This window comes from Lissotriton vulgaris, chromosome 7, assembly GCF_964263255.1.
Source record: "Lissotriton vulgaris chromosome 7, aLisVul1.2, whole genome shotgun sequence".
NCBI lineage: Eukaryota > Metazoa > Chordata > Amphibia > Caudata > Salamandridae > Lissotriton > Lissotriton vulgaris.
Genome location: NC_141695.1, coordinates 1,619,116,061 through 1,619,130,536, shown reverse-complemented (window position 1 = coordinate 1,619,130,536; position 14,476 = coordinate 1,619,116,061). Strand labels below are relative to the sequence as shown.

Below are 14,476 nucleotides of genomic sequence, written 5' to 3'. Positions count from 1 at the left end.
ATTCTAGTGTAAAATAGGTGTGCTGTAACAATCACTAGAAAGTAATGGATATAAATGATTAGAAGCACTAAGAAAGTAAAAAGATGGTAGATTTCTACCATTTTGCTATAACCATAAATACAGGCAAGTATATAAAATACATGACAATAAAATGCATACTACTATGATGCAATCCTAACTAGATGTACCTAAGTGTACATAGCATGTATGTTGGTGTTTAGCCAGGAATCTCTCTAGGATAAAGTTAACCCCATTACCAGAAATGAGAGACTGTGAAACCCGTCTCGGTCTCGAGTTGGACACCCCGCAAGGGATATTAGACCACTGCGAGCTGTAGTAGCTGCATGCAGGAACCTCAGCATCTCGTGTCAGTGTGTCGGCATGAAAGTCCAGATCTCCTCTCGTGTGTCCTTGTCTCAGCAAGATGTGATGTTTATATACCCAAAGGTCTACCCGGGGTTCTACCTTGCTGTGCCATTGTCCGACTTAGGATGACATCAGGAATGAACTTTGTACATAGTTATGCAGGAGATGGAAGTCCTGCTGAGTTTCCAAGAATCCTCATGCATAATGAATGAGGCTGCTACTAGGGAAATCCTGCATTCTGTGTGCAGTGTCGTATCTAGGTAAAAGGTCAGTCCCCAAGAACCGTTGTGTGTAATGTAGGGGAGGATATAGTTGATGTTACCTGAGCCTATATTGGGGTGCCTATATGAAATACTAGCAGCCGGTCCCGATGTCTTCCCATAGCACGTCTGCGTATAGAAAGAGGGCCCTGTGCAACTAGACATCAGACTGAGTCAATATAATCCCCCTCGCCAATGTCCGTTCCTTCCATTCTGCGCTTGCAACACAGTGGGCAATATTCGGCCTGTCTCAACATTTTGTCCAGGAAACAGTGTGATTTGTTTTGTGATGTCTTCAGGGTTTAAGCCCTGTGGATCATATGACAGACCTACTTTGCCGCAGATCTTTGTTTGTGGTGCCTTGGAGAACACCATGATTTTGAGGAGTGCGGTTCATGTCGGCATCTTTGGCCGAAGGCATTGAGAGAGCATCAAATGAAACTTCTGGCAGAGTGAGTATCAGAGGCACACTGGCATTGTCAAACCTCATCAAATTTGAGAGACCGATTGGGGAGACTTTCACGCCGTCTCCCAACCTTGAGTTCTGGAGCATTCACAGAAGTCTACACCGCGCCTCCCTGAATTTCCTGAAAACGCGGCAAGACTAGCCCATATGCGGGAGCATTACAATTCCTTGAATAAAGTCTTTTGGCCCCTGTGTGCTTTCTAGTCGCAAGGAGGGGGAGAGATGCCCTGACTATCCTCACTGGCAGGTTTGCCCTCCATGACAGTTGAGCCCTCTGAATCCATTATCGGATTGACGCTGAGCCCATTACTCTTTCCGATGTAGATACGACGCGGCAACAGCACCAGACTGCTTTGGCAGCTGCACTAATGGAGCCATCTGCTTTAGAAAACTCTCCATCTGCCCGTAGTCAGCCTGTCCATGTTTTCCCTATGGGACTACACAGTTCTGCTGGTGAAGAGGGGACTGTAGGCCATCAAGTCCAGTCTCTGTTGGACGAAAATTGGCTGACTGAACTGGGTGAGGCTAGTGGGCTTGAGTTCTCTCCAGTTTCAGATTTACTTTCTCCACCTGGTATAGCAATAGAGGTGAGTTCATCTTATGCTGACTTACTGAGGAGTGCAGCTGTAGTCTTAGGTTGCTAGTTTCTCTCAGTGGAATTATTCATAGACCCTTTAGTGGATGTTCCAAGGTGAGACAGCAGTGGAGCCTTTACTCCCTTATAATGAGTCTCTATATGACATTTTGTTAGGGACTTAGCCGAAACCTGTTACAGGAGCGCCAGTTGACTGGGCTGTAGCTGAAAGACCTGCACCTGGTGACCCAGTTTGTCTCATGCGTCATCCCACCACAAAAGCACTGGTGGTACTGGCTGCTACAGCTTTGCCAGAACCCTAGTGTCCTTTCTTCTGTACCACCAAATAAAGAGTCTAGATGGCTGGAACACTGTGGAAGGAATATATTGTCTTCTGTCAGTTCAGCCTTGAGGTCGCTAAACACAGCATGTGTTTTGGGCAGATTTTCCCATGCATTATGGAACTCAGTGGCTTTTCTTTTCTATAAAGATGTACAAATATACATTTGTACATGAGGAAAATATGTGTTTGCCTCATAACTTCTACTTTTTGTAGAAGCCTTTTTTTACTATATTATATCTACAAGACCAATATTTTCATCAATCAACTGGCTGATCTAAGTGTTTGCAGTTTGGGTTCCCACTTTGCAGAGTGTTGTCTCTAGATGGAATATACGTAATCATTTGGATTCTTTTTTATAATATAATCCTTTAAAACTTTCAGGTTTAAGTATGGAAATCCCTTTCTGGATCATCTGTAAATGGGTAGTAGGGTCACATACTAACCTTGGTTTTTGCTAGGCTATCGAGGTTTCTTTTTCATACTATCCTATTCAACTTTATGCTACTATTGCTTGATGGTGGTGTCTGAGGCAATTTGCCTTACACTGCCTTTTTGTTTGGCTGTTGCTTTCCTACGAGGTATGGTTTTCATACTGTTATGTCAGTATTTCCTGGCTAATTACTCCACTTTATTTTATATCTATGTGTTAGACTTTTTCTCTTGTTAATACGTAGTCGGTTATCTATTTTACTCCCATGTCAGTATATATCTTCGGGATAGCCTAGAGGTATTTAAATTCTCTCTTGGGGATTTTCCTAGGGAGTAGACTGGTTCTATGCCAATAGTTGCTATTGTTACATTCAACTCTTTTTAATAGAGCATTTGTTATGCTTTCCCATGGTTGAATGTCCTTTCTGTGTTTACATAGCAGGTTTGGCTCAGATAAAACTCTATATGGCAAAAGGGTATTGCTCAAAGGCATGAACTGCTGATGCTTGTTTCTCAAGTATTGAACACTCACTTCGAGTCTGGATATACAAGCAAATAGATTACATTTATAGGGTGATTTGTCAACATTTTCCTACTGTCATGGGTAACGTTATTCCCATGTTTTTATGGCTCTTCTTACTGTGTTCCCCTCTGTAGGGTTTATACTGTGAGCATGCATGGGTTTGGATCCTATTAAGGTGTGAATAGTTTTCTATTTATATTGTTAATTTGCTTATACCACAGTTTGTCATGCTAACATGGATCATTTTATTTCCATGCTTTTTAATGTCTTATGACTTTACTTATCTGCGATTCCTTTCCACAGGTTTTTAATTTGTAGAATGTTATTGCTCACCTACACTAATATGAATGTCCAGTCTTTTTCTTGTGCTCTAAACTGGTTTTGTTCTAATTAGACAGTTTTTAATAGTCTCAGTTTACAGGTGTCCGATTCTAAAGTAAGGAATCTGTGGCTAGATCTCTCTATCAGATGAACAAGTTAACACATTATCTGGTAGAGACAGGATCTAACCGCAGATTCCTTAATGATCTTCTCCGCTCTGTGAACTGAGTCCTCTTTGGTCTCAGTGATTTTAAATGAAATTCACATACGTAATAAAAAAATTCAGTATGTGAGGGTGTCTTTTATTTTAGCACACTCTTTCAATAGGCAGTTTCTATATGTGGCTCCACTTTTTGAGCCCGTAAAATAGTCACAGTAAAAACTGATGTCAGTGAGGGAGTTATGTGGAATCCGTCGACGTCATAATGACCATCCTGTATTGCATGTGACAATGAATCGATGCTGACTAGATTACATAGTGGCTCTCTGAATGGGTGGGGAGTGTTCCATCTCAGTAGGCGGGGGGCGTATCCCTTTGAAGGAAGGAGGAAAAGGGTTCTCAGATGTCACCCGGTCAAGCCCACAGTGACCTTAAGTCCCAACATGCAGAGAGTTGTTAATTACAATATATGATATCAGTGGGCCAGTTTTGGGCCATAAGGGCATGCGACCTACCCAGTGGATTGCCACTCTGCACTTGGCCAGTAGAAGCATCAGTGTGGCTAATCTGTGAAATTCGCATGGTACGTTCTTCACATAGCCAAGCAGCCCAGTGATCAGAGAAAGGGGAATAGACTTGCTAATGACATCTTCTAATGTATGGAAAACTTTGGTCCAGAAGATAGCAACCATGGGATAATGCCGTGCAAGGTGCATGAAAACTGCATGGGGTGCATGGCAGCGCAGGCAGCGAGTCTGGGGTGAGCCCCATCTGGAATAATTGTGTGGGCATGCGGTATAGGCTTTGTAAAAATGTAAAGTGTAGGTGGAGTCGGTAATGGGGTGATACCATTACATGTTGGTTACTGCAAAAGGACCATTGGGCGTTAGTCAAGGGGTGCCATGGTCCGCGTACCAGGCTTCCCGAGTCTTTGGGATGGACTCTGGAGCAGATTGTTGCATGTGGAGATAAAGGCGTGTAATCAACTTGCGTTGTGATACAGTAGTGTGGAAGGCGAGCAATAAATGGGAGAGCGGACACTCCTGTCTTGTGCCCCGTGTGACTTGAAAGGGTTCCGCTATGAACCAGTTGAGGCACAATCGAGCAGCCTGAAGGGTATATAGGAGTTGGATTTGTGCGATAAACCTAGTACCCAGACCCAGCCTCTGCAGTAGTGGGAAGTGGTATGCCCATTCCAATGAATCAAGCGCCGTTGTGGTGTCTAGCAGTGCATCTGCAGCTGTGATCTGTGGATGCAAGTGGTGCGTCAGTGCAAAAAGGGCTCAGCGATTATGGGATGTCGACCTCCTGGGGATGAAGCCGGATTGTCAGGTCGCACCATCACAGGCAGTAGTAATTGCAATCTGTTTGCTAAAACCTTGGCAAATATCTTATTGTCAGTGTTTATAAGAGACAGAGGGCAGTAAGAATAGCACTGATTTGCTGGCTTTTCAGGTTTAAGAAGTGTGGCTATGACGGCCTCTCTCAAGAATGGAGGAAGAGCTCCCGTATGTAAGGCATCCTGGTACATGTTGAGGAGCCTGAGGGCTAGGAGCTGGGGGTATTCTTTGTAATAAGCTGCAGTCAGCCTGTCAAGGCCCGAGCCTTGTCTGCGGGTAGGTCAGCAATAACCTGGTGTATTTCTTCCACAGTGATGGGGGAATTCAGAAATTCCCGTTGTCCATCAGATAGCCAAACCAACTGGATAGTATCCAAATACGAATGGAGGTTCATGGCATCCTCAACCAGGGTATGGGTTGAGAGGTGGGCAAAATCCGCAGACATGATTTGCAGATCGGAAGGGGAGAAGCAAATCTGGCCCATGGTTTTCCCGGAGTTCCGATATATATGCTGAGGCGTGAGGCTTTGCATGGTCATCTGTGGTACATTTCTTGAGCGTTTGACCACACCCTGTTCAAAAGTAGGCTAGCAATTGAACCATTGTCTAAGTCTTTTGTGCTTTCTTCTTGTTTCCTAGCTTGGTGCTATTCCGAGTTCTGTTGAGTTTGGATCTGTACGAGTTCCTCCCAACAAGAATTGCGAGTTTTGCCTGAAAAAGCGACAAATATTTCAAGCTTAAACAACTTGGAATGCGTTTGAGCTCAAAGAAATTTTTTGAATTGTTGCTGTGCCTCTGATCTAAATTTAGGAAACTGTTTTTCTTTGCTGTCTTCAACAATTTTTTAACCATTCTGGCACACCAACCATCACGGCTTCTATAAGGAAGTAGACAAGCCACTACTGTATGAATGGGGGCAACATAGCAGGGCGATGCGGATGGCAATCTATCTCCTCTTTCAATGCAATAACATTTTTCAAGTGCACCGGGTGCAACATAGTTTGAAAAGCATCTATCGAAGTATGGTTTCAGCGTGAGCCTTCAGCCCTTTCCAGCATTCTAAAATGACGTCTGGAGCTCCCGGTACTCCAGAAAGTGCACACCTCGTGTAGTTACAAAATATGTTTGTTAACAATGGTGTAAAACTGGAGGTTTAAAAAAGCACACTTTGGCTTCATTGGTGCGAATTGTAAGCCCTTCCAAAGTAAAACCACTCTAGATATAATTACCAAGATGTAATCACTCTTAATGGAATGATATGGGAATCCTTTTAATACCTAGTTTTCTCTTTCATCAGTTTAAACCTCTGTCTTCATTTGTTTCTTATCCACCATGTGTAATATTTTCAGACATTCACCCACTTAGCACACAGGCACAATTCACTGTGTAAATGTTTAGTATTTTGTTTAGTCTTACTATCTTTCTGTACCAGTGATATGAGTTTTTTTAGTTTCTCTTCTCAAGTTCTCTTCAGTTCTAGATCTGTGTCTTAAGACTGCCTACATTATTGTGCTCCAACGGTGTCCTCCCAAAATGTTTCTCAGATTTCCTTTCCCTTGAGGTAGGTTCACTATTGCCCACAGCCTCGTAGCTCTCACCACCTCCGTAGATCATCTCCGGTGCCTCACTCCTTTTCACCGATCCAAAGACTCCTTCGGATCAAGTGCACCCTTTGCTTTTTCCTCTCCTGTGGATAACTGCTGTCCTCTTCCAACAGCTCTTCCTCGAGTCGTCTCAACGAGTCTAGGACAAACACCCTATTGATGACAGTCCATCACTGACCGCTGCAGGCATCTGCCTCCGAGGACACTAGCGGTGGGCCAGCCAACAGATCAACAGGGAGAGCAGCAGGGGTGTAGCTTAGCCATAGAGATTCGGGTGAATCTCGAATTTCCCAGCTAAAGAAAGTGATGGGCCACAGGGTTGAGGGGTGAGATAACCAAAGTTCAGGATGGACTTCTCATATGAGGAGCAGGGTCAGTACTGATTTGCATTAGGTGGATCTCTGTCTAAATTGGGACAGTGGGCAAAAAACTATGGGTAAGAATAAGGGGTGTGTGACATTTGCTTTTGTGTAATTACATTAAATAAATGTGAAATTGTGTGCAGTTACGCAAAATGAAAATCTCTGTTTTGCACTGCATTTTAGGGCAAAATGCAGCCTCGTTGCAATTTATGGCTTGAGGATGCATTTATACAAAAGTATCACAGACCACAGCCACTCATGCTCTGTCATCCAGTGCGCTCACTGTAAATTTTTGCTGCAAATTGCACCATTCACTGTTAATTTTTACTGCGAATGGCACATAATTAAGTAAAGAGACTTACAGCCTGATTCATCAATCATATTTGCGCTCGCAAAGGGCCAGATTCTGAGAATCTGGCCCTTTGCGAGTGCAATTTTTGCATTTGGGATTCATCATCCCAAATGCAAAAATCGCTATTTAGAAACTCGCAAATTTGCGAGGAATAGCATTTAAGGAATCTCTATTAGAGATTCCTTAAATGCTCTTCTTGAAACATTTTAAAATTGCGAATTCGGAAATTTCGGCCGCTATTTACCGCAAGGTCAAACCTCGTGGTAAATAGCGAAAACTTAGAAAAATGCTTTTAAAAGCATTTTTCTAAGTTGCATGTTACACACACACATGTCCTTAGGACATGTGTGTGCGCAACACCTGTTGAAATGTGCATTTAAGGGGTGCTACAGGGTGTCCTTTGGACACCCCTGACACCCTTCAAATCGCTATCTTATTTGCGATTAGCAAATTGCTAATCGCAAATAAGGAATACTCCCCATTCATTCCTATGGGCCTTTTGGCCCATAGGAATGAATGGGGGGTTATTCCTTATTTGCGATTAGCAATTTGCTAATCCCAAATAAGGAATTTGTAGTAATCGCATTTAATTTTGCGATTCCTACATGAATCCCGTTTTGCGAGTCTATTTCAGACTCGCAAAACGGGTCTTTCATGAATCTGCCGTTTATACCATCGTTTTGGGAATAATGAGTAACACGATTATTTGAATATTCCTGAAACTATGCATTCATCCCATCACTTTTAGATGTCTGATTCCAATAGTATTTCTAGAAAGTTGAATGGCGCAGCTTCCCAAGCCTATTTCTGCAAACATTTGTCAATAAATATGTGCTTATTCAATAAATATTGGTGAAGATTTACTGCTTTTTAGGAAACCAGTCACTGTATATATTTAATTTCCCAAGCCAATAAATAAAGTTAAAACGTCTCCATGAAATAAGAGAAACAAGAAATTAAAAATAGCAGATCCGACTCTGGGCCCAGGGACCCAACTGCCAAGCCAAGAATTTGTTGGCTGTCACACTCTAAACAGCCCCCTCTGATGGCCGGAGTAGTGGACAGCAGAGTGTCTGGCTGGGCTGTAAGAGCTATTTCAGGAGCTGAGCCAAGAAAATGTTTGGCACATAAACTGCACAATTAACACCATATAAAATAATGATAAAGACTCTTCTAAATTTAAAAGTTTTCCTCAACATGCTGAAGCGTTTCAGTTTAGTACATCACTTTATATTATTACAAGAGGAGGCATTTATTATGTTATTTTTTAAACATGAATTTAGAAATCTATTTGCACCACGCCATGACAGCAGACCACTAGTGAAATAAGAGGTAAGTTAGTTGCCATGTGTACCCCGTATGTGACCTAGATTCTTACATGGAACAACAATCTAATCTATTTAAATCCGACACAACAGAGGTGCTTGTTTTGCACACACCCTGAGCTCACGTAAAGCGAAGTACTCTCAAATGCAATAAGGAAAAATGAAGCACTGTAAATGAATATTTGCATTTGATCACACAATTTGTTCAAGGTAGTAAGCCGTAAAAAAGTTAGACACATCTCAGGAGAGTGAGATGGATAAGCGCATGCTCCTCATTATTACCTATGTGGGATTATCTCATTGCATATTCTCCTGCTACAGCACAGATACTTTAATTTATTAAGAGAAGACACCTCACCTACAATTAGTAGTAGGTGCCTTTTCCCCAACTGAGTAGGTATATATTGTTAGGATGGGCTCAACCACTTGTTGGTAGCTTGTGATAACTTGTTGTTCTGATAAAAACAGGGATTTAGTTATGTGTATATATTTCTGATAGATACATCTGCCGTGTGGATTCCTCACCTTGTGAATATCCCCCTTGCGTCAGCAACGTTCGGAAAATTCTTCGTAGCACGCCGGCGTGGACGACGTCATAGGAGCACGGCTTCGCGCGCGACTCCGTCTGACGTCACCGACTCCACATAAGGCCCACGTCGGCGTGATGACGTCAGTTCCCTTTTTTCCGCGTCGTCGACGCTAACGGTTTCTGGGATCTTCTGCGATACTTTTGTATCTATTCGCTGTTTAGCTGTAATTGTTTCATTATCGGATTTCGCTTCATCGCCGGAGATGTCGTCGAGGAAGACAGGCTTCAAACAGTGTGGTTCCTGCACCCGGATGATGTCGATCACCGATCCGCATCCCGTCTGTCTGTGGTGTCTTGGTTCGGGACACGATGTCAAGAACTGTCGTTCCTGTGACAAGATGAACCCCAAAGCCTTGCGTGAGCGGGAGGCGAAGCTTCTGCTTGCTAAGGTGAAGGAAAGGGAAGCCGGAAGGTCTTCGAGGTCAGTGTCCAGGCGCTCGAAGTCGAGACAACGGTCGCGGTCGAAGTCAAGGTCGGCTTCGAGGGCGAAGTCGAGGTCGGCTTCGAAGGCCAAGTCGAGGTCGAGAGAGAGATCAAGGTCCAGAGGGAGGTCGAGGTCCGGTTCCAAGTCGGCCTCGGGCCATGCTTCGGGCTCCTCGAGAAAGAAGCATAAGAGGAGTAAACATCACTCCAGACACCACTCTGGCAAGGAGTCTTCGGATTCGAGGAAGAAGTCGAGAAAACATCATAAGGACTTCGTGTCTCCTTCTCCAGCTCAATCTCACGTTGGTTCTCCAGTTCATGAGCCGGAACCGGATCTGGAGTCGCACCATTCATCGGTGCATGAAGAAGAGGTTCCTCGAGCACCGACTCCGGTTGTGGAGCCTGAAGAACAAGAGGGCCAGGGTGCGCCCTTGCCGGATCAGCCTCCTTCGGAGCGGCCGTTGGGTTCGTACCCACCCTTTCCAGGTCCAGGTCAGGATCCCTCGCAGTTTTTAAACGCCATGTTTGGTGTTTACTCGAGGGCGATGTACCCCGCTGGTGCGCCTATGGGTCCCATGGGTCCTTTGTCTTTCAATTTGGGTGTGCCCCAGGCTTATGCCCCGGCCCCATTTATGCCGTTTATGCCGACGCCTTGCACTCCTTGGCTCGGTACGGCGCCGCCGAGGTCGTCGACTTCGCATGCGGCTTCGCCGACTCCGGATCGGCCTCGGGTGGATTCGGATCGTGGCACTTCCCGTCCTCCGGCTCCTCGCTCGACGTCGGCTCCGGCGCCGTCGGAGTCGTTACCGGATCCATCGACTTCGGTCCGTATGGAGTGGTCGAGGCGCAGGGCACAACGCCTCTTGGAGGAGAAGGAGTTTGTGGACTCCGAGGTTGAGGAAGGAGAGTTGCATGAGGGGGATTGTTTTGAGGACCTTCAGGATGCAAGTGGCTTGGAACTTTCTCCTGAATGGGGTTTGCCAACCGTTTCTGACACACCATCTAAGGACTTGGCACCCTATCATGTTATCATAAAGAAGGCTGCAGAGTTGCTAGGCTTGACTTTGCCCACAGTTGAATACAAGCCCAACATCCTTACGGAAGTGTTGCATTCGCCCTCTTCTATTGTGGAGCCTACGCTTCCTTTTACGGATGCATTGACTGAACCGATAAAGGAGGTCTGGAAGAGGCCTTTATCTGCTCCTGCAGTTTCCAGGTCAGTGGCAAGGCGTTACAGGGTGGCTCCTGATGACCCTGAATTTCTTTCCTCGCATCCTGCACCGGAGAGTCTGGTAGTGCAGGCCGCCTGTTCCAGCAGGGCTGCGGGTTCTTTCCCTCAGGTGCCAGCAGACAAGGACTCAAAAAAACTGGACCAGTCTGCTAAAAAGATTTTCTCCTCGGGTAGCATGGCCTTGAAGTCCACCAATGCTACTTGCCTCTTGGGGAGATACGTTCACGCGTTGATGGACTCTGTCAAACAGCTTTCTGCTAAGCTTCCAGAGGACGATAAGAAGAACTTTAACGAGGTGGTCGCTGATACTCAGGCTGCAGCTCGTATGGTCATACAGAGTGGTATGGACACGGCGGACTCTGTTGCCAGAATTATGGGCTCCACTGTGGCTACAAGAAGGGCTGCATGGCTTAAGTTCTCTGATTTTTCTACTGACGTTCAGTCTACTCTGTTGGACTTACCGTTTGATGGGACAGGTCTCTTTGGCAAGAAGGCTGACGTAGCTCTGGAGAGATTCAAAGACAGTCGGGCTACGGCGAAGTCTTTGGGCCTTCAGACGAGGGGCTCTGCGACTAGAAAGTATAGGGGTTTTGGCAGATCCAATTTTCGTCCCTACAATCAAGGACAGCAGCAGCAGCAGCAGCGCCAGTATCCTCTGTATAAATCCTACAGAGGAAAGCAAAGGGGCCGTGGTCGTGGGCGCCAGGTCTCCTCCTCCTCCTCCTCTTCCTCTAATAGCCAACCCCCTCCCCCTGCAGCAAAGCAGCCCTAGATCCGCCATTCTGGATCATGTGGCTCCGGTGGGGGGTCGGCTTACTCATTTTCTACGGGATTGGGAATTGGTTACTTCGGATCTTTGGGTTCTCAATCTCGTAGAAAATGGGTATGCACTTCCTTTCCAGGAGTTCCCTCCCAATTACCCTCCTTGCCAGGGTTTTTGTTCGGAGGACCACCTTGTTCGCTTGCAGGAAGAAGTCCTGGCTTTGTTCAAGAAAGGTGCGATAGAGGTGGTTCCAGAGCAGGAAAAGGGTCAGGGATGCTACTCCCGGTATTTCCTGATCCCCAAGAAGGATGGCAGGTTACGTCCAATCCTGGACCTCAGGATTTTGAATCTCTATCTCAAGCAGGAGAAATTCAAAATGCTCACTCTTGCGCAGGTTCTTCAAGCGCTGTTGGAAGAAGACTGGATGGTGTCGATCGACTTGCAGGATGCGTATTTTCACATCCCGATCCTGAAGTCGCACAGGAAGTATCTCCGTTTTACGGTGGGATCGCAACACTACCAGTTTGCGGTCCTTCCGTTTGGTCTTACTACTGCGCCTCGAGTTTTCACCAAGGTGATGGCAGTGGTGGCTGCACATCTCAGGAGGTCGGGGATACCTGTATTCCCGTACCTGGACGACTGGCTGATCAAAGCGGAGTCGCCCGAGAAGGTGCTTCATCACCTGCAAGAAACATCGCAGCTGTTGTTCAGGTTGGGTTTTTCAATAAATGTGCCCAAATCTCACCTGGTGCCCTCCCAGCGCAACCTGTTCATAGGTGCGGTACTGGACACTACTGTATGTCGTGCATTCCCTCCTCCGCAAAGGATTCGCGACATACAGGAAATGATTCCTTTATTTCACAATGGAGCGGTTGTTCCGGTCCTGAAGGTCCTTCGCCTGCTCGGTCTGATGGCTTCTTGCATTCTCCTGGTCAACCATGCACGCTGGCACATGAGGGCACTCCAGTGGTGCCTCCGCAGGCAGTGGTATCAACACAATGGAGATCTCGGGGAGTCAGTGAGGATCTCCAGAGAAACTGCAGCGGATCTGTCTTGGTGGGGCGTGGAAGGCAATCTGTCTCAAGGAAAGCCTTTTCAGCTTCCACCATCGGTGGCCACGGTGATAACGGATGCATCCACTCTAGGGTGGGGTGCTCATCTGGGGGATCTGGAGGTCAAGGGTCTTTGGTCTCCAGAGGAAAGGCTGCTTCACATCAACCTTCTAGAGTTACGGGCGATACGTCTGGCACTCAAGGCCTTCCTCCCTTCCCTTCGCGGTCGGTCAGTTCAAGTCCTGACGGACAACACGACCGCGATGTGGTATGTCAACAAGCAGGGAGGAGTGGGGTCGCAGTGTCTCTGCAGGGAGGCTCTGCGCCTCTGGTCCTGGGTTCAGGACCACCAGATTTGTCTGATGGCAAATCATCTGGCCGGGGTTCTGAACGTGCGTGCAGACATTCTCAGTCGTCAGTTCTCTGCCGACCACGAGTGGAGGCTTCACCCGGAGGTTGTTCGTTACGTCTTTCAGATGTGGGGGACTCCTCGGGTGGACCTGTTTGCCACTTGCGAGAATGCTCACTGCCCGTCATTCTGCAGTCTCCAGTATCCGATGCAAGGAGCATTGGGGGACGCGTTTCAGTTGAGCTGGAGAGGTCAGCTCCTTTACGCGTTTCCTCCCATACCCTTGATTCCTCGGGTTCTGAGGAAGATTCGCCAAGACCGGGCCCAAGTCATTTTGGTCGCCCCGGATTGGCCAAGAAGGGTGTGGTACACAGATCTTCTCCACCTCTCCTCTCACCCGCCGCTCCGTCTCCCTCTCAGGGCAGACCTCCTCTCTCAGATGGAGGGGCAGGTTCTACACCCCCACCTCCAGACATTACACCTTCATGCATGGAGATTGAACGGGGCAATCTGAACTCTTTCTCTCTCCCTAACGATGTGGTGGATGTCATACTTTCTGCCAGGCGTGACTCCACCAAGTCCATTTATTCGTATAGGTGGAATAAGTTTGTGTCTTGGTGTAGGGAGAGGGATGTTGACCCGTTAAAGGCTCATTTGTCTGATATTTTGTTGTTTGCTCTTTCCCTGGCACGGCAGGGGTTTGCTGTTGCCACTGTCAAGGGATACCTTTCGGCTTTATCGGCATTCCTCTGCTTGCCGGATCAGCCCTCTCTTTTTAAATCACCTGTGGTTTTAAGATTTTTGAAGGGGCTCACTAATAAGTTCCCTCCTTCTCCCTTTATTGTTCCTCATTGGGACTTGAATCTTGTGTTAACCTATCTGATGGGTTCGCCGTTTGAACCCTTACACAAGTGTCCAATGAGGCTTCTTTCTTTTAAGACGGTCTTCTTAGTTGCAATTACCTCGGCAAGGAGGGTAAGTGAGCTTCAGGCTCTTAGTTCCAAGCCCCCGTTTTTGTCCATCCATGCTGAAAGAATGGTTCTTAGGACCAGGGCTGCTTTTCTGCTTAAGGTGGTTACTCCCTTCCACCTAGGTCAATCCATTACCCTTCCTACCTTTTATCCTCCCCCACACCCTTCCAAGGAGGAGGAGAGGCTTCATCGCCTGGACCCGAAGAGAGCGGTTAGCTTCTATCTTGATAGGACTAAAGACTATCGTATAGACGATCAGCTCTTCGTGGGTTTTGCTGGCTGCAAGAAGGGCAGAGCGGTGCACAAGCGCACACTTTCCAGATGGATTATCCTGTGCATCAAGATTTGCTACTCTCTGGCGGGTAAGGACCCTCCTGAGGGTATTAGAGCTCATTCAACTAGAGCAAAGTCTGCTACTTCTGCATTGTCTAGGGGTGTTCCTGTTGAGGACATTTGCAGGGCCGCGACTTGGGCCTCCCTCCACACTTTTGCAAAGCACTACTGCTTGGATGCTGAGGTGAGGAGGGACGGCCACTTCGCGCGCTCTGTTCTCCAAGATTTCCTGGTGTAGCAGAGTGGACACCCTCCTCCGGGAGTGGGGACTGCTGTGGGAATCTATTCACAAGGTGAGGAATCCACACGGCAGATGTATCTATCAGAAGAACAAGTTACTT

General features: G+C 46.7%; 1 protein-coding gene across 1 annotated transcript in view; it reads left to right on the top strand.

Annotated features, from left to right (window-relative positions):
- STK4 (serine/threonine kinase 4) overlaps positions 1 to 14,476 on the top strand; it is a 218,867-nt gene that overhangs the window by 144,895 nt on the left and 59,496 nt on the right. The window lies entirely within an intron of this gene.